The sequence below is a fragment of the Triticum dicoccoides genome, chromosome 1A (assembly GCF_002162155.2).
Source record: "Triticum dicoccoides isolate Atlit2015 ecotype Zavitan chromosome 1A, WEW_v2.0, whole genome shotgun sequence".
Classification (NCBI taxonomy): Eukaryota; Viridiplantae; Streptophyta; class Magnoliopsida; order Poales; family Poaceae; genus Triticum; species Triticum dicoccoides.
The window spans coordinates 461,540,757-461,561,188 of record NC_041380.1 but is presented as its reverse complement, the minus strand read 5'-3'; positions in this window follow the sequence as shown (position 1 = coordinate 461,561,188).

Here is a 20,432-nt window from a genome sequence, read left to right as displayed (position 1 = left end):
AAGAATTTGTTCCTTCATGCTTGAAGTGCATTGAACATGAATCTGCTAATTCTTCACCTGAATGTTCAAATGCTACTAATGTTTCAAATTCTTTGCATGCCTCTGCTATCACTAATTCCTCATCTGAGGACACTACTAGTATCACTGATGATGCAGGGCTGAAGGAATTGTACATGACAGGCATGTACAAAAGCCTCAAAGGGCATCAGACTCTTTGTGATGTGCTTAAAAAGCAGATCCTCAACAGGAACCCTAGGAAAGAGGGTATTGCCTTTGAGAGGAAACTCAATGCTGATGGTATATATTGGAAGCCTGAGCAATACCCCAAAACCTCATGGGTTGCTGCAAAGGGACCTCCAGTTGATCCATCTAACTTATCTGGCTTTGCATGTGAATCTCCTCGTTCTGATGATGAGTCATTTGACTCCAACTATAAACTGTTCAAAAATCAGAATGGTGAAATATTTGCTAGATATGTTGGCACTAACTGTAGGAACGGTCCTCCTATGAAGAAAATCTGGGTTCCCAAAAGGTGCCTTGAAAGTCTTCAGGTGAATGTCCTCAGGACAGCACCTGTGAAGAATATGAACCCCAGATCAAATTCTTCATATGGACCAAATTCCTCAAAAGGATCAAAGTCCTCATATGAATATCATCGTGCTAACAACTTTGTTTCGCAGGGAAGAGCTAAGGGCCATGAATATGAGCATTATTCTTCTAATCATTATGTTCATAAGTCCTCAAAGAATTTCTCTGCTTATTCATATGCTTATCCTAACCCCTCTTATGTGAAACGAAATGGACTGGCTTCTATGCCACCTTTCTCGTATGGAGCTCGCGGAGTGATGAACTCTTTGCCACCCCTTTAGATGTGGGTGGTGAAGAAAAAGAACTAATCTCTTCTACAGGGTCAGGTCTCCAGACGTACATTATCGTCTGAAGAATTTGGTGGAGACCTGAATGTACCTGAAAGGACGCAGGCTAATCATGAAGAAATGAACTTTCATTTCTCACATCCTCATACTGATTTATTTGTTCTGTTGCTTGATGATTACTCTTGATACATATGGGTACACATTGTTACTTACAAACATGAAGTGCAGGAAGTCTTCAAACGATTTTCCTCGAGGGCTTCAACCAACTTTGGTGTGAAGATCAAGCACATCAGAAGTGATATGGAACTGAGTTCAAGAATTCTGGTCTTGATGACTACCTTGATGAACTTTGTATTACTCATGAGTTATCTACTCCTTATACTCCTTAGCAGAATGGTGTCGTGGAGCGCAAGAACATGACTCTTGCTAAGATGGCTCGCACTATGCTTGATGAATACAAAATGCCTCGTTGTTTCTGGATTGAGGCAATTGATATTGCGTGCCACATCATCAACAGAGTATATCTTCACAAATTCTTAAAGAAGACTACCTATGAACTCGTCACTGATAAGAAACCCAATGTAAGTTATTTCAAAGTCTTCGGTGCTAAATGTTGGATTAGAGATCCTCATCACAACTCAAAATTTGCACCAAAAGCACATGAAGGTTTTATGCTTGGTTACGGAAAGGACTCGCACACCTACAGAGTTTTCAACAATGTTCTTCACAAGGTTGTTGAAACTGTAGATGTGCGGTTCGATGAAACTAATGGCTCACAAAGAGAGCACCTACTTTCTGTGATAGATGAACCAGCACCTGAGGAAACTATCAAGTTCAAGGCTACTGAGGATGTCATTCCTATTGAAGAATCTGCTAAAGAATTCATTCCAGAACATGAAGAACGTCGAGCTAATGCACCTGAAGAAGATGGTGCTGAAGAAAATGCTGATCAAATTCCTCAACGAAAACCAGCTCATCCTCCTGTTGCAAAAGAAGTGCAAGTTGAAAAGATCATCAATGACATTAAAGCGCCAGGTCCTTTCACACGCTCAAAAGCTTCTCATTTATCTAACTTTTGTGGGCACTATGCTTTTGTCTCTATCACAGATCCCTCTAAGGTAGATGAAGCATTTCTGGAGCCTGAGTGTGGGCTATGCAAGAAGAATTACATCAGTTCGAGCTCAACAACGTCTGGGAACTAGTCAAACGTCCAGATCCTCGTAAGCACAATATCATTGGTAAAAAATGGATTTATCGCAACAAGCAAGACAAAAATGGCCTTGTGGTAAGGAATGAGGCATGGCTTGTAGCTCAAGGCTACACACAGGTTGAAGGAATTGATTTCGATGAAAATTTTGCACCAGTTGCTAAACTTGAGGCTATTCGCATATTACTTGCTTATGCTAACCATCATGATATCACTCTATATCAAATGGATGTGAAAAGTGCATTCCTCAATGGTAAGCTTGAGGAAGAAGTATATGTTGCTCAACCCCCAAGTTTTGAAGATCCAAAGCATCCTGACAAAGTCTTCAGACTCAATAAGGCCCTCTAGGGCCTCAAGCAGGCCCCACGTGCATGGTATGATACTTTGAAGGAATTCCTTATGAAGAAAGGCGTCAAACCTGGTTCACTCGACCCTACTCTTTTCACTAAATCCTATGATGGTGAATTGTTTGTGTGCCAAATATATGTTGATGATATTATCTTTGGCTGTACTGACCAACGTTATACTGATGAATTTGGTTATATGATGAGGGAGGAATATGAAATGTATATGATGGGAGAATTGAAATTCTTCTTAGGTCTTCAAATTCGTCAACAACGCAATGGCATATTCATATCTCAGGAGAAATACCTCAAGGATGTACTGAGGAAATTCGGCATGAAAGATTGCAAAGGCGTCAAAATTCCTATGCCCGCAAATGGCCATCTATGCACTAACGAAAATGGTATTGACTTTGATCATAAGGTATACCGCTCCATGATTGGTTCTTTATTGTACTTATGTGCATCTAGGCCAGATATTATGCTTAGTGTTTGCATGTGTGCCCGATTTCAAGCTACACCGAAGGAATCACACTATAAGGCTGTGAAGCATATTCTTCGATATCTAGCTCACACACCAACACTTGGATTATGGTACCCCAAGGGCTCAGCTTTTGATCTCATTGGATATTCTGACTCTGACTATGCTGGTGATCGTGTGGACCACAAGTCAACATCTGGTACATGTCATTTCCTCGGACGATCTTTGGTCTGTTGGTCCTCGAAGAAACAGAACTGTGTATCACTATCTACTGCTGAAGCTGAGTATATTGCCGCTGGTTCTTGCTGTGCTCAATTGCTATGGATGAAGCAAACTCTCAAGGACTACGGCGTCAACATGAAGAATGTGCCTCTCTTCTGTGACAATGAGAGTGCCATCAAGATTTCTCACAACCCAGTTCAGCACTCGAAGACAAAGCACATTCAGATTTGTCATCATTTCCTTCGTGATCATGTGTTGAAGGGCGACATTTCTATTGAGCATGTGAAGGCTAGCCGATATCTTCACAAAGCCCTTGGATAAGAAGAGATTTAGCAAGTTGTGGTGTGAGCTAAATATCTTAGAATCTTCGAATGTTCTTTGAAAAGGATACTCATCCTAACACTTATGCAAAATTGATGACTTAGATGTGCAACACATGAAGAAACATTTTTTCTTCAATCAATGAAGAATAACACTCTAAGTGTGAAGAAAGTAACGAAGAATTTGATTCTCAAAACCCTACGACAATTGTACGCGGTGTCTGAAATCATCATTCTTATACGGTGGGTCACGCCACCACCAAAAGTTGAAATTCCTCAGTTGTTCAGATTCTTCAACTTTGCATTGTCTTCTCTATTTCCATCGTTTTTCTTCATTGGCTATATATATTTATATGAGTTTATGTCCTCTACAGCATTCACTTATGGCTATTTCCTCAAGTTGGTTTTTCTGCTAAGTGAATGTGATCGGACCCTTCCCCCTCTATGCTATACTCAACCCAGTCTATTCACAAATTCTTCATGTGCGTTCTATTTGAAACTCGTTCAAAATCTTCACTGTGTCCTTGTCTGCTGAAGAAATTGCGAATGGAACTTTAAAACCCACCTTATCTAAATTTTTGGCTTTGCCGCTCAAACCGTTCCGCATCCCATGTTATACTTATCCATTCACCCATGATCGCACACGATCTCCACTTCTCAGTACGTGGGTGACACATGTCAAGCGAATGAGAAGGGTCAGGGGCACGTTCGTCCAAATTCTTCGGGCGAACAGTTTTTCACTGTGGCTATAAATACCCCCTTCCCCTTCCTCACTTCCTTTACTCCGCTCGACCTCTCTCCAGCTCGAGCTTCTCAAACCCTAGCACCGCCGCTACATCATCGTCGCCGGTGAGGAAAAGCTTCACTGCCTCGACCACATCGTCGTCGTACTCGCGCCGGCCGCGGAAATCTTCACTCCGCCGCCGTCGTAGTTGTCTTCCTCCGCCAAGTTAGGGCGTGGAAGATCTGCATTGGCGAACTTCACATCTCCACATACCAGTTCATCATGTTCTTCGTCCTGGGTAATTAAAAGTTACTTTTACTGCCCTCGTTGATTCAAATGATTTCTACAAAATCCTCAAAGGTGTTTTTCTTCATATCTTCACACACTAAAACTCCTCACTGTAAAATTTGGTATAAGCGTTCCTACTCCTCAAGGGAGCCGCATCGTGTATATTTATATGGGGCAACAATGCCTTGCCGTGGCGTACAAGAAAGAAACCAGAGAGGACTCCAATCTGGTTCGGTTAAGAGACAGAGAAGGATACGGGAGAGAAGGATAGGGATAAGTTGAGATTACATGAAGTAAACTACTCAAACTCTAACACCCTCCCTTAATCTAAACTATCCTACATTGAGATTTCTCTTGAACTCTTCAAAAGGTTTGGCCGGCAAAGCTTTGGTGAATCCATCAGCTATTTGATCCTTAGATGGAATGAACCGTATATCCAACTTCTTCTCAGCAACCCTTTCACGCACGAAATGAAAATCAATCTCAATGTGTTTGGTTCTACCATGAAACACTGGATTAGCAGAAAGGTAGGTTGCCCCCAAGTTATCACACCATAGGCAAGATATACGACGTTGCTTGATTCCTAGCTCATGAAGCAAAGACTCCACCCAAATTATCTCAGCAGTGGCATTTGCTAGTGATTTGTATTCTGCCTCTGTACTTGACCTTGACACAGTGGCTTGTTTTCTGGCACTCCAAGAAATAAGATTTGAACCAAAAAATACTGCAAATCCTCCTGTTGACTTTCTGTCATCAACGCATCCTGCCCAATCAGCATCAGAAAAAGCACTGACAAGTGTGGAACTAGAACGTCTGAACTGAAGTCCCAAACTCACAGTTTGCTTAATGTATCGTACAATCCTTTTGACAGATGTCCAATGAGTGGAGGTAGGAGCATGTAAATATTGACAAACCTTATTTACAGCAAATGATATGTCTGGCCGTGTCAAAGTTAAGTATTGTAAGGCTCCAACAACACTTCTATATTTTGTGCTCTCCTCTTCATTAAGAGGTTCTCCTTGATATGCTGAAAGTTGTTCTGAAGAAGAAAGTGGTGTAGGTGAAGGTTTGCAATCCTTCATTCCCATACGAGTTAGAAGTTCAGTGGCATATTTTTCTTGATTCAATACTATGCCATCTTGAGTCTTCCTAACTTCAATGCCTAAGAAGAAATGCAAATCACCAAGATCCTTCAAAGCAAACTCTGAACTCAAATCACGCAAAAGAGCATTAGTAGCATCTTGTGAAGAGCTTGCAACTATAATATCATCCACATATATGAGCACAAAAATTATTGTGTTTGCCTTATTATAAATGAAGAGAGATGTATCTGCCTTGGATGGAATAAACCCAAGATATTTCAACTGTGAACTTAGCCTTGAGAACCAAGCTCTAGGTGACTGTTTCAGACCATAAAGAGCTTTGTCAAGCTTGCAAACATAATGAGGTGTTCGTTTGTTTTCATATCCTGGTGGTTGCCTCATATAGACCTCCTCTTCCAGAACACCATGCAGAAACGCGTTCTGAACATCTAGCTGTCGAAGACTCCATCCCCTGGAAACAGCAATGGCTAGCACAAGTCTTATAGTAGCAGCTTTTACAACTGGACTAAAAGTGTCCTCATAGTCAATACCATATCGTTGCTTAAATCCTTTTGCAACTAGACGTGCTTTATACCTATCAATGGAGCCATCTGCTTTCTTTTTAATCCTGTAGACCCACTTGCAGTCAATAATATTTTTACCTCTCTGACTTGGCACCAAGTGCCATGTTTTATTCTTCATGAGTGCACTATACTCTTCATCCATGGCCTTTCTCCATTTAGGATCTCCAATTGCATCACTCAACCTTGCTGGTTCACCTGAAACACATAACATACCATATGGTATAGTGCCATCTTTTCTTATCTTGGGATTTCTAATACCTTTTTGTAGCCGGGTCATAACCCTTGAAGTAGTGATAGGCTGTTCTTGCTGTTGCACAGGAGATTGCATAGACTGGCTGGTGGTAGAAGATCCTGGCGATCCATCCATGTGTGCTGACTGGGCTGGTGTACCAGATCCAGTAGAACCCGGTGTGGCTTGACCCGAACTAGCAGTGGCCGAGTCCACAGAACAATTTGGCGCAGAAAATCCCGAGCCTGGCGATCCTGTCGCCTGCATGTGCGCGCCGGACGAGGGAGATCCTGTCTCCTGCGTGTGCATGCCCGCGCCCTCTCCTGTGCCTTGCATGCGTGCTGACGTGGCAGAAGCGGAGCGGGCCGGGGACGGCTGATCCCCCTGCCGGCTGGTCCCCTGACAGGCGCGTGATCCCGCGCGGATCTCCGCCCGTGATCCAAGGCGGATCGGCGCACAGGCGTGGCAGGCGCCGCTGTATCCTCCTCGTGCTCCACGCCTGCTGCTTCTTCCTCATACACATCAAATATAGCATCAATTTGTACTGGATTTTGATCATCTTGATCGTTGTGAATGCCGTTTTCTTCATGCACCTGCACAGGCATATTACCAGGAGTAGGACTAGAAGAAATATTAGCACATTGGTTAGAACAATTGTTATCACCCCTTTGATCAAACTCCGGAAGTAGTAGAATTTCTTTTCGAAGAAGGGCACCGGCATTTGGATGAAGAGACTTGAAAGGAAAAACAGATTCATCGAAGACAACATCCCTAGATATATAGACTCTGCCAGTAGAGACATCAAGACATTTGACTCCTTTGTGTATAGGACTATAACCCAAGAAAACACATTGTTTGGAACGAAATGCAAGTTTGCGTGTGTTGTATGGTCGAAGATTCGGCCAACATGCACAACCAAATATGCGTAGAGATGTGTAATCAGGAGTAATACCAAAAAGACGAGTGATAGGATTTTCAAATTTGATGACTTTACTAGGGCGAATATTGATGAGATATGTTGCAGCGAGAAAGGCTTCATCCCAGAATTTGAGAGGCATAGATGCATGAGCTAGCAATGCTAGTCCTACTTCTACAATGTGACGATGCTTTCGCTCAGCGGAACCGTTCTGTTGGTGAGCATGGGGACAAGATACATGATGAGAAATTCCAATTTTTTGAAAAAAAGAATTAAGTTTCTCATACTCACCTCCCCAGTCTGTTTGCATGGCAAGAATTTTAGAGTTCAGTTGATGTTCAACAAGACTTTGAAAGTTGCTAAAAACTTGAAAGACATCGGATCGCTTCTTGAGCAAATAAATCCAAGTAAACTTGCTATAGTCATCAATAAAGCTTACATAATAGGAAAATCTACCGACTGAAGTGGGGGCTGGTCCCCAAACATCTGAAAAAATAAGTTGTAACGGAGCAGTAGACACACTAGTAGAGATGGGATAAGGTAATTGATGACTTTTTGCTTGTTGACACGCATCACAAACTGACTCAATACTAGACACAAAAGGAAGTTTATTCTTGCTAATGACATGCTGAACTATAACTGAAGAAGGATGACCCAAGCGTCGATGCCACTTTTCTGAAGATGGTTTGGTGACACTCCAAGCTTGTTTATTTGACTCTGACGAAGAAGAAGAAGATGTGATTGGATAGAGACCTCCCTCGCATCTTCCTCTAAGGATGACTCTCCTCGTTGCCAAGTCCTTAATCACAAAAGAGTAAGGGTAGAATATGATGAGAACATTATTGTCACATGTAAAACGATGAACGAAGACAAGATTTTTTGATGCATGAGGGATATGTAAGACATTGTTGAGGTGAAAATTTTTCTGAGGGGTTTTAACAATCGAGTTACCAATGTGAGTAATATCCATACCAGCTCCGCTTGCCGTGTGAACTTGGTCACCTCCGTGGTATTTCTCCCGCATTGTTAATTTATCAAGCTCTCCTGTAATATGTTCGGTGGCACCCGAATCTGCATACCAATTACTGTCGATGCCATACGAGTTGGTGACGAGATTGACCTTCTTCCTTTCCTGACGATCTTCCTTGTACCGATCCCAGCAGTCCCTGGCGCCACCAGCATGGAATTTGTAACATATCTGGCACTCGGGGTAATCCTCCTCATGCTGCTGCTGATATTGCTGCTGCGATGGCTGGCGTTGACGCTGCTGATAACCGTTGTTCCCACCGGTGCGAACAGGAGAAGAGGGAGCACGATCAGAGCGACCACGTCCTCTACGTCCGTGGCCTCCTCTGCCCCGAGACTGGCCGCGCCCCCTGTATATAGCATTGGCTGACGAACGAAAGCCTGGTCCGTCGCCAAGCATCTCCATCCTCTGATCAAAAGCGGAAATCTGCGAGAAAAGATCATCAACAGAGATTGAATTCTTGATGGCGCCAACTGCTGCAACGACGGGATCGTAATCCCGATCGAGTCCGGCGAGGATGTAGTCCACCATCTCTCCATCTGTCACCGGACGACCTGCTGCTGCAAGCTCGTCTCCGAGGCTCTTCATCTTGGTGATGAAAGCGTTGCTGGACATGTTGCCCTTCTTGGTGTTGGAGATGGCGATCCTCAGGTTTGTTATTCGCGATTGCGACTGCGCAGCAAAGATCGTGGTAAGAGCAGTCCATAGATCAAGGGTACTTTCCTTACCGATAACTTGCGCGAGGATTTCTGGAGTGAGCGAATTTAGCAGATAACTTAGGACCTGCTGATCCTTGGCAATCCATGGGCCATACAGTGGATTCGGCTCGATGGCCGTGGTCTTGTCCGCCTTAGCGACCTCCACTGTTTTCGGCGGCGCTGCATCGCTGCCGTCGAGAAGACCGGTCACCTGTGCACCTCGCAGGGCCGGCAGAACTTGCGCCTTCCATAGGAGATAATTCCCCCTCGCGAGATTCTCTATTGGTGGGGCGCCGAGGTTGAGGCCGACGGCGCTGGAGCTCATGACGATGACGATGGAAGGGCGCTAGGGTTCTGAATTTTTTTGTGTTGCTAGATGATAGGGAAGAGGCTAGCTCTGTATACCATGTAAAATTTGGTATAAGCGTTCCTACTCCTCAAGGGAGCCGCATCGTGTATATTTATATGGGGCAACAATGCCTTGCCGTGGAGTACAAGAAAGAAACCAGAGAGGACTCCAATCTGGTTCGGTTAAGAGACAGAGAAGGATACGAGAGAGAAGGATAGGGATAAGTTGAGATTACATGAAGTAAACTACTCAAACTCTAACACTCACATGTCATATGTTCTTGATTCGTTTCTCTAAGCTATGTTTTTCTTCAAGATTCCTCAAATGTGTGGATTTTTTATCTATACATCTCTGGAATCTAAGACAAAGAATGCTTAATGAAATTCTTCAAGACTCATCTGGTCAAATTCCTCAAACTTGTTCTTTATAAACAACCTTCTGAGAACGCATATGACATCTCCAAATTCCTCGCAACTATACTCTGTTCACAGGTACTCATGTCAGCTGCTGAATCACTAGGTTCTCATCAACTTAACTCATTTGCAGCGTTCCTGGAAGAAAAGTTGCATACCTCTTCAGAGAATTCAATTGTTCAAATTCCTCAACTGAAGAAAATGGCTGATGGTAAGAAGCCACATAAAGGAGGAAAGAGGCCTGAGGTCAATACTGCTTTTGAAAATCCTTGAGGATATCTATGCTGGGTACTGCACACCCCCTGAGGAAGATAAAAATCAGCGCAAGGTGTGCATTCAAAAGATTGAGAGGAGATGGGCAAGAGAGTGGAGGGAGTACAGATATGTCACTCCCAAATATATGAAGAAATTTGCACTAAATCCTCCATGCCCAAGACCTCCCTTGGCACATGGCCAAATAGCTGATCCCACTAGCCTCAAGCGCGGTGAGGACTATCCTGACGAATGGGCCAAGCGCCAGGCCAAGTTGGCCAATCAAGCAAAAGATGGAGTGAGGAAATTCAATGAAGACTCTGCTGCCGCTGCTGCTGTTGAGGCCTCTGTAAAGCCGAAGAAGGCCATGCCAAAGAAGCCTGCTCACAAGCCCAGTGCTTCACCAGCAATGCCCTCACGGCCAAGTTCCTCAGCTATGCCCTCACGGCCAGATTCCTCAAAGCCCTGACGGCCAATTCCTCACGCTGCTCCTACTCCTCCAAAATCTTCAGCAGCTCTGACCAAATCCCCAGCACCTCTGCATCTCGCCACGTGCCAAAGGACCACATGCATATCTATTGCCTCAGGAGCCTCTGAAAGTTCCTAAGCTTTTCCCTCTCTTCTGAAGAAGAAGACCACTGCTGGACGAGATCCTCGACCAAGTCCTCACAAGAAACAAGTTGCTTTCCAAGTGCCCTCTGATGATGATGAAGAACTAGAATAAATCATCAAAGACAGGCAAGTCCGGGCCGCTAGAGCCAAGGGTACAAGTCTGCCTCTACTTTTGGATCCAAAGTTGATCCTCGAGTACATTGATGTTTAGCACAAGGACCCCGACACTCCCATGCCTGACTTCAAGCTGACTCCTGGCCAAAGTCATATGTTGACTCACTTCATACAGGAAGAGAAATTGAAGTTTGAGAAGGCCAGGCAGATCAAGAAAGCGCAGTACAAGAAGGAGCGCTATCTGAAGAAAAACGTTGTCTCTATGACAACTGAAGAACTTGTCACTATTCAAACTGAGATCAAGAAACTCAGTGATGAATTTGACACATACCGCGCTGATTGGCTTGGAGCCAAGGTTCGTTTTGTGAAACTTGCTGACAACTTCACCTCAAATGTTGTAGCCCCAACGCAACAGGAAATTCCTCAGGCTGAAGCATCTGCTCAGCCGACTGAAGAACATGCCAGCACCGCTGGTGAAAATCAGGCTGCTGAAGAAAATGTGAGTTCCAGGGCTGATGACTGCATTCCAGCCGCTGATGAAATTGCCAGGGCATCCACTAGTGGTGTGCCTGAAGAAAATGAAGAAGTCAGGGCAACTGCATCAGTTGTACCTGAAGAAATTCAACCCAATTCCTCTGCTTCTCCTGCACCTACACCAACTCCAATCCTTCCATCTGCATCAGATGTGAATAAGACTAAGGCTGCAGAGCATGCAGCAGTGAAGAAAAGGAAGGCACCAACTTCATCAGACTTTTCAGCCCCGAAGAAGATGAAGCCACTAACAAGCTCGTTTGCAAGCCCAATTGATGTTGTTCCTATATCGACCATGCCATCAAAGGACCTTGTTCCTTTTGATGAATAATATGTGATTCCAAGTGAATCCGATGAAGAGAATCCCTCTGCTGCTTCGTCAGAGCATATGGATGAAGAAATTGAAGTGGATACAATCCCTTCAACACCAGTTGTCTCCTCACCTATGCCTCAGTTTACTGCTGAAGAGGCCGGCGTTGAAGAAATGGAAGATGAAGATGTGGACATTGGTTGTACCACACCTGTGCTAAGTGATGAATTTTGGGAAAGTCAGCACCCCAACTCTCCACTCTTCACACCATTGCAACAAATTCCTCAGTCCCCAGAAACCACTATACAAATAGGATCTGATGAACCACATGCCATACCGTTTGTCCATGAAGAAATTCCAGCCACTAGTGCTGAAGATCATGTAAATGAAGAATTGAAGTCCCAGGCTGCCACTGAAGCAGCACCTGAAATTCCTCATCCTGTGGAACCTGAGATCGAAATCCCGGAGGTTGTGATGCAATTGACTGACACTCCTCACCCCAAGCCTAAGGATCCATTCTCAAAGAAGCAGAAATTCAAGGCTAGCGATTTCTTCGGCGAGCACATGTTCTTCACTAACTACAATCCTTATGACTCTGCTCGTCTAAGGAGGAAGCGTTTCTGGACTACAAGCCAGGCCAACTTCTATTCTTCACTTCTTTACAACAAAGACAAAATCTTCTACCATGAGCATATTCCGCACATGGACACGGAATCATTACCTTGCTTCTCTCATGTGCTCAGTGTTCTTCATGATGCAGGCCTCCTCAACTTTTGCTCTGACATTGTTGATTGGAATGAAGAGCCTATTATTCAGTTATACGCTACATTGCATATCACAGGTGATCCTGAAGATATCAACACCTGGGTCTTGGACTGGATGACCGAAAATACTCACTATAAGGCACCGGCCTCTGAATTGCTTCACGCCCTGCCCATCAGTCCACCCAGTGAAGGACCTCGCTGCCTGTATCATGAACCAGAACTCACAGCTCATTACATGCAAGTGTTAATGAAGCCTTTGAAGCCCGGTCAAGCCCCAAGGACCAAATTCCTTGTGAAGGATTTACTCTATGTGCCCAGAACCGTCTATCGCATTCTGATGAGGACAATGAGTCCCATCAAAGGCCACGACTCATCTGATGAGGAAATAGTTGGCATCATGAAGAATCTGCTATTCAACATCATTCATAGCATTCCTATCAACTATCACGATTTCTTCATGAGGACTCTGGCAAATGCTGCACTTTCTCCGTTTGAGCTGAAGCCTTATGCACCTTGGATTATGAGATTCCCTAGGACAAGGTCTTCACTCAACTACAAGGCTGATTTTCAGAATCACCTTAGCTATCTGCCCCCGATTGAAGTCCTCAAGAAGGATTTTACTTCAACTAATGAAAAGGGCAAGGCTCCTGCAGTCATTGATGAAGGCATTCGTCCATTGGATGGTCAATTTCGCAAAGCTGCATCTTATTCCACCAATGATGACAGCCACACATGACTCTGCTGCCAATGCACCCAAGTCTACTCCTCAAGCCACTGCTCCTCGTGTGATGACTGACCATGAGATTCTGCTTAGTCTTCAACAGAAGGTGGATCGAAACCATAAATGGGTTAAGCGTCAGTTTGGTTCATTTCTTCACAACATGACTGCTACACACAATGCAGTGAAGAAAAACCATTACTACATCCATGAAGTATTCGGTCGCACCTGGGCTATTCTATCACATCTGTATAGTGAAGAAGATCTCAAGAAAATGGGTCTCAAGGAAGATTTTGACTGGTCTGCACCTCCACCGAAGAAATTCAAGAAGGTCAAGGTTCCTTCTTTGGTGTCCAGCTCATACTCTTCATCACGCGATACCGACGAGTACGAAGACTTGGACGACACTTCGTCAGGCCCTTCCATGACAAACGACCCCAACAACACTGGCGCTCCTTCATCAACTTGATATTCTTCAGGGGTGTTAGTCCTCATTTTCGATCCTTTTGGTCATTCGATGACAAAGGGGGAGAATTTTGAGTTAGTCTTCAAGCGGGTCTGTCTATATGGGTGTTTTTATTTGCTAAGTTACAACTCTCGTTCTTTTGAAACTTTATTGGATCGAGTTGTAAATTTAACCCGATGGTGCTCTAATACTTTTGATGTGTTTTTCTGCATGCTTATTCCTCATATATGTTAATGCACGCATGCTGAATTACATCAGTCACCATATTTCATCATGCATTTCAAATTCTTCTTTATGATATGTCAAATGCGTGTATGAATTACAAGATATAGCAGGAGATCTCCGTGATTCTGCTCTTCAAGTGTGCAATGCTTCAAAAGCAAATTCCTCACCATGCACATCTTCAGGGGGAGTTCTTCTATATCTTGCAATCAAATTCCTCAATATTAGTATTTACACTTCATATGTTTTCCCCGTTGAAAACTTAACCTATATTGTCATCAATCACCAAAAAGGGGGAGATTGTAAGTGCATCTAGTGCCCCTTAGTGATTTTGGTGTATTGAAGACTTATAGGTTAACGTACTAATGTGTTTTTGAGTATACACAGGTCTATAAGTCTATGAGGAGTTTTATATTTAACAAGAAATTCGACCCCTTAAAATGAAGTTCTTCGACTGAAGACTTTGGATTTCTGAAGACTTTCTGAAAACTTTGAAAGTGAAGAAATTGGTGCAATCCTAAAGACTTGGTATTCATTCGAGGAACATGAAGCGTGAAGACTTTTGTTTTCGTAGTTTCATTTTCTCTTTCTTGAGTCATAGGAAACACCGTACTGTTAAAGGGGGTCGAGGAAATACTAAGGAAAAATTTCCATGTGATGCTCAGTTCAAAATCCTACACCTACCAATCCCTTCGAGTGAGGCCATTGGAAATCTCATATAGTTCAGTCATATTCTTCGGTGACAGAGACGAAGTTCTTCTGGTCTCTGAGGAATTTGTTCTGACTGAGGAGTTAGGAATTCGCTAGTGCGGATTGCCTACATAGTGAGGAACATGATAGCCCTGAGGAATTTGATACTCAAATTCCCGACCGTTGTTGTGCCTTGTGCCAGCTGTCCCAAAATATCTACCCACCTAACGGTCATATCATTGAAGGGCATTTATGTCTTATCATGTCGGGCTGCTCCCTAGGCTATAAATAGCCGCCCCCTACAACCACTAGCTGGTTGGCTGCTCCGAGAGTGAAAGTGCTAATGGCACTTATGCTATATTTTGGTGTGATGACAATGTGGTTAGTTGAACTAATATCGGTTGGTAAAGTTTATCTCAGGTTATTGGTTCTAAGTGCCCGCGATGGAGATGTGCGACCACCCCCCCCCCCCATTTCAAAAAGGGGAAAGGCGTGGTCTTTTGACACTTCGAAGGTTCAGTTTTGGTTTGCTTCGAGTCGTAGGAAAGACCGCACTATTAAGAGGGGTTTGTGTGGATAAATGTCGTGTGGGAATGCCTTTGCCGAGCCTTACTCTCTTACCCTTCCCACTCCGACCACCTAAAAAGAACCTAGTGTGTGTTGTGGTACTCAGAAAGTTGCAACAGAAAGTTACCGGGTACCCCGTGCGCACGGGGTCTTTTGACCCCCATGCGCACGGGGTACTGCGTAAATCTCTGGGTACCCCGTGCGCACGGGGTCTTTTGACCCCCGTGCGCACGGGGTCCTATGTAAACTCTCTGAGTACCCCGTGCGGACGGGGTCTGTTGACCCCCGTGCGCACGGGGTGGTGTGTTTGTCTTTGTGTACCCCGTGTGCACGGGGCTGACTTAGCCCGTGCGCACGGGGTCCAACGGGCAGAAATCCCCACCAGCCCATGAACACTATTTATAGGACCTTCTTCCACCTCCAACCCTCAACCCTAATGTCTTGTTGAGCTCCACTATTGCTACACCCCATTTTGCTCAATACTCTCAATCCCTCCACCCAAACTTGTTGAAACTTTGGGGATTGGGAGAGCAAGACCCGATCTACAACTTGACCAAACCAAATCGCGTTCCCTGCAACATTTCTTCCCCATTGACTTGTTACTCTTGGAGCTTGGGCTCCTAGGCGGTTAGAGGTTCCTCCGGAAGCTTCCTTGCTTGTGGTGTGCTTCGAAGAAGTTTGTAAAGGTGTGGTGGTCGCCTTCAAGACCAACCATGAGTGTTTCGAGGCTCATCCGTTGGGGGTGATTCGAAGGAGAATACGGTGAGCCTTTGGTGGCGTTCCGCAAGCTTTGGCTCCGACACCGCTCCAAACGGAGATTAGCTCTTCCCCAAGGAAGAGTGAACTTCGGGTTAAAATCTGCGTCCTCGTCTCACTTCTGGTTAATCCTTTCTCGCACCTTTCTTTGTTGTTGTATGCTTGTTGGCTTGCTAAGTAGTTTGTTGCCTAGCATATCTATCTTGGAGCTTGCTTGTAATATAGGTTGCATTCACCTAGTTGCATATCTAGTGAACTCTTTTATCCGCTAAGCCTTAAAATCTACAAGAAAGATTAAAATTTGTAGTCTCCTATTAACCCTCCCCCCCTCTAGTCGACCGTATCGACCCTTTCAATTGGTATCAGAGCCTCATGCTCTAATATAAGGTTTTACAACCTTAGAGGATATGGTCGATCTAGGGAATGAGGGAGGTGGCCTACCCGTTGCGGGGGATGGTCAAAATCAACCCCCCGCCGCGACCGAGACACTTGGTGCTCCTGTCGTTGCTCCCACCGCTCCTACTAACCCGAATATCCCCTTGACCGCGGCCGATCTTCTTTCAATGTTTGCGGACCTCAAAGTCTCTATGTTGAAAGAGGTTCGGGCCTCGGTCAAGGAGGAAATTGATGCTCGCTTAAAGCCATCAACGTCCGCATCAAACTCGTTTAATCCAAATGAGGTTCATGATGCGGATGAATCGAGGGAACCTCTTGCTTCTCCGGCTCGTACTCAAGTTACCCAGTACAATGCCGTGGAACCCTTTTACTCTCCTCAACCCTTGCAACATCCCCGCATTAATCCTGTTGGGCCTCCGCCCCCTTTGAAAGCTAATGCTTTTTCTAAGTGGAAGCTAGATATGGAGTCTCACATGCACAGTGCTTCAACTCAATTGTGGTGGATTGTGGTCAATGGATTCAACCCCAAGGACCCAATGAATCTCACTCCAAGGGAAGCAGTTGACGATCAACTCAATGCTACCGCGCACAACATGCTTCGCAACGCTGTGACTGAAGACTATAGTGATTCCATTGCTCTTCTCAAAACCGCAAAGGAAATTTGGGATTTCCTTGAGGAGGCTCTTGAAGGAGATGAAGCAATTCGAAGATCTCGGTTGGCCTTGCTCAAACAAGAAGTCAATCTCTTTGTGAGGAATGAGGGTGAGTCCGCAGAAGAGGTTTACCGAAGGTTGAAGTCCCTTGTGCTCAACTTGAGAACCTTTGGGTGCACTTGGGCAAATGATGATTTCATCAAGGACAAGTTCATAGATGCTATGGTTCTCACAGAACATACCATGGTCATGATGGTTCATCAATGTCCGGACTATCACAAGTTGACTTCGGCTCAAGTTGTTTCCACCTTCTCTACCCATGTTCTTTTGGAAACCAAGTCCAAGAAAACATTTGCAATAGCTCAAGCAACCAAGAACTCCAATCTTGCCTTGAAGGCCAAGAAAGTGATGAGCCAATCCTCAAGGGAGGAAGAAGTGAGTGAAGAGATGTGTGAGGAGGATAATGATACCTCGTGCCCGGCAAATGATTTTGCAGAAGACTTGGTTCTCTTAGTCAAGAAGTACTCAGGGACCATGGCAAACAAAGGAAGAAATCTTCAAGGAAGATCGTTTGGACGAAGGAAATGCTACAATTGTGATAGCCCAAGACACTTTGTTCATGATTGTCCATACGAGAGACGTGAAGACAAGTCCGAGAAGCTTATGCTTAAGAAGAAGAAGTTCACCAAGTTTGCAAAGAGGAAGGATGACAAGGCTCTTGTTCATGAAGAATACATGTCTGGAGATGAAGATGACGGTGATGATGATCAAGTGGGCACGGCCGCCTTTGCCATGCATGCCACTACCTCCTCCTCCACCACCGGCCTCTTCGACTCTCCAAACAAGGACAAGCCATTCACTCATCGGTGCCTCATGCCGAAAGAGGTAAAAACAAAGTCCAAACCCAAGAAACCCGACACCTGCACTCCCAATGTCTCATGTGATATAGTGGAGGATGAGTGTGAGGAGGGTGTGGATAATGATGAGGAATCCTTAATGGCTTTCATGAAAACTCTTCATGGTGAAGCTCGTGCTCGTTTTGGCGATCTCCGTAAGTCACTTGCCGAACGCGATGACTTTATTGAGAACATTGAGAACCTCCTTATAGAGGAAAAAGAGAGAGTTGATCTCCTCGAGCACGAACTTAATGAAGAGAGTGTCATGAGAGCATCACTTGAGGAAGCCTTATCTGCTCTTCAAATTGACTTTGTTAAAACCAATGATGCTTTGCAACTTGCTCTTGAGAATAAAGATGCTCTTAACGTTAGAGTTGAAAAGCTTCTAGTTGACCATACAAGACTTGTTGAGGAGCATGAGTTCCTTGTGATTAGTTCCAAGGTTGTCAAAGGTGACCTCATTGCCCTCACCGAGTCTTATGCTCAACTAAAAGCTACAACCATTAAGGCGCTCACTTCCGTACCTCATATAGATTTAAATGATGATGCTTGTATGGTTAACTTTGCTCATGATTGCACCTCCCTTCAAGAGGAAAATAAGAAGTTGAAAGCTCAAATTGAGAAAGGGCTTGTATCATGCATCCAAGGGGAGAAAAACCTAAACGATCTCTTGAGCAACCAAAAGGAGTGTGTTGCCAACGAGGGAGTTGGGTTTAATCCCGCATCTAAGAGTGGTAAGAAAAATAAGAAGAACAAGAACAAGAAGATCGGTCTGACTCCTTCCCCTCCCCAAAAGGTGGTGTTTGTGCAAAGGGCACAAGGAGAAGGAGAAGGAAATGAAGGGTGTTGGGAATGGAAAGGTCATTAGGGACAAGGCCATTCCCAAGAATTTTGCTGGCAAGAAAAATCCATCATATGTTCTCATGAGAGGAGATGATGGCTATACCTTTGCAAAATTTGTTGGAACTAACTATGATGATTATGCTTGGACTATTTGGGTTCCCAAGACCCTCGTTCCTAACTCACTAGGACCCATTTCAAAATGGGTACCTATAACCAAAGCTTGATTATTGTAGGACTATGTCTCCGGTGGAACTCAATGGGTGATCGACAGTGGATGCACCAATCATATGACCGGAGAAAGGGAGATGCTTGTGGAGTTCGTTGATTCACTCAAGGCATCTTCGAACATCTCCTTCGGTGACAATAGCAAGGGCAAGGTATTGGGTTTGGGAAAGGTGGTAATCTCTAATGATTCATCTCTTTCAAATGTCATGCTTGTCCAATCCCTTCACTAGAACTTACTTTCTACTATTCAATTGGCTCGTGCCGGTTATGATTCACATTTTGGTGAATTCCATGTGACCGTCTTTAAGAGAAGCAATCTCAAAGTGTTCTTCGTTGGGCATGTTGAAGACAACCTTTACGTGGTTGATTTCTCAAAAGAGAAAACTCATCTTGCAACATGCCTAATGGCCAAGGCCGACGTGGGGTGGCTATGGCACCGTAGGCTAGCCCACGTGGGCATGAGAAATTTACAAGCTCTTTTAAAGGGGGAGCACATTCTTGGACTAACAAATGTGTCTTTTGCCAAAGATCATCCTTGTAGTGCTTGCATTGCCGGAAAGCTTCATGGAAAAGCTCATAAAGTAAAGACTATCATCACCACCTTGAGGCCCCTCGAGCTCATCCATTTGGATCTATTTGGGCCTCCAACATATGATAGTTTGGGAGGAAGGAGATATTGCCTTGTCATTGTTGATGACTTCACAAGACATTCTTGGGTGTTCTTTCTCAAGACTAAAGATGAAACTCAAGAAACCTTCATCAACTTTTCCAAAGAAGCTCAACGTCAACATAACTGTGAGATCAAGGCAATCCGAAGTGACAATGGCACCGAGTTCGAAAACTATACAATGGATGAATTCTTGAGTGAAGAGGGGATAAAGCACCAATATGCCGCACCATATACTCCCCAACAAAATGGTGTTGCGGAGAGGAAGAATCGGACTCTTATTGAGATGGCGAGGACCATGCTTGATGAGTACAAATCACCATACAAGCTTTGGGCAGAAGCCATCAACACCGCGTGCCATGCTTCAAACCGGCTTTATCTTCGCAAGCTCAAGAACAAGACCCCTTATGAGCTCCTAATCGGGAGAAAGCCCAACGTCAAATACTTTCGGGTATTCCATTGTAAGTGTTTCATTTTAAACAAAAAATCCCGGTTAGCTAAATTTGAGTCTAGAACTTATGAGGGCATATTTGTTGGATATGCATCAAACTCTCATGCTTACCGAGTTCTCAATAAATCCACCGGATGCATTGAGGAAACGGTAATGTGGAGTTTGATGAAGATAACGGCTCCCGTATGGAGCAAATCGTTCCTAGTGTTGTAGGTGATGAGGCTCCTTCACAAGCTATAAGGACAATGGGGATAGGCCACATTCTTCCACAAGAAACACCCCATGTCCAAGTAGAAGAAGAAGGAGTAAGAGCCCCTCTTGAGGATTTTCCACAAGGGAAGTCATCACCGACACCACTTGTACAAGATGCTTCGGGAAATAATGAACCTATCCAAGAACAAGATCAAGACCCTCATATTCCTGAGCAAGATCAAGAGCAAACTCTTCCGTATAATGAACATTCAATCGTTGAGGCTCAAGATCAAGCTCAAAGTCATGATCAAGATCAAGATCAACCCCAACCACAAGTGTCTTCATCGTCAT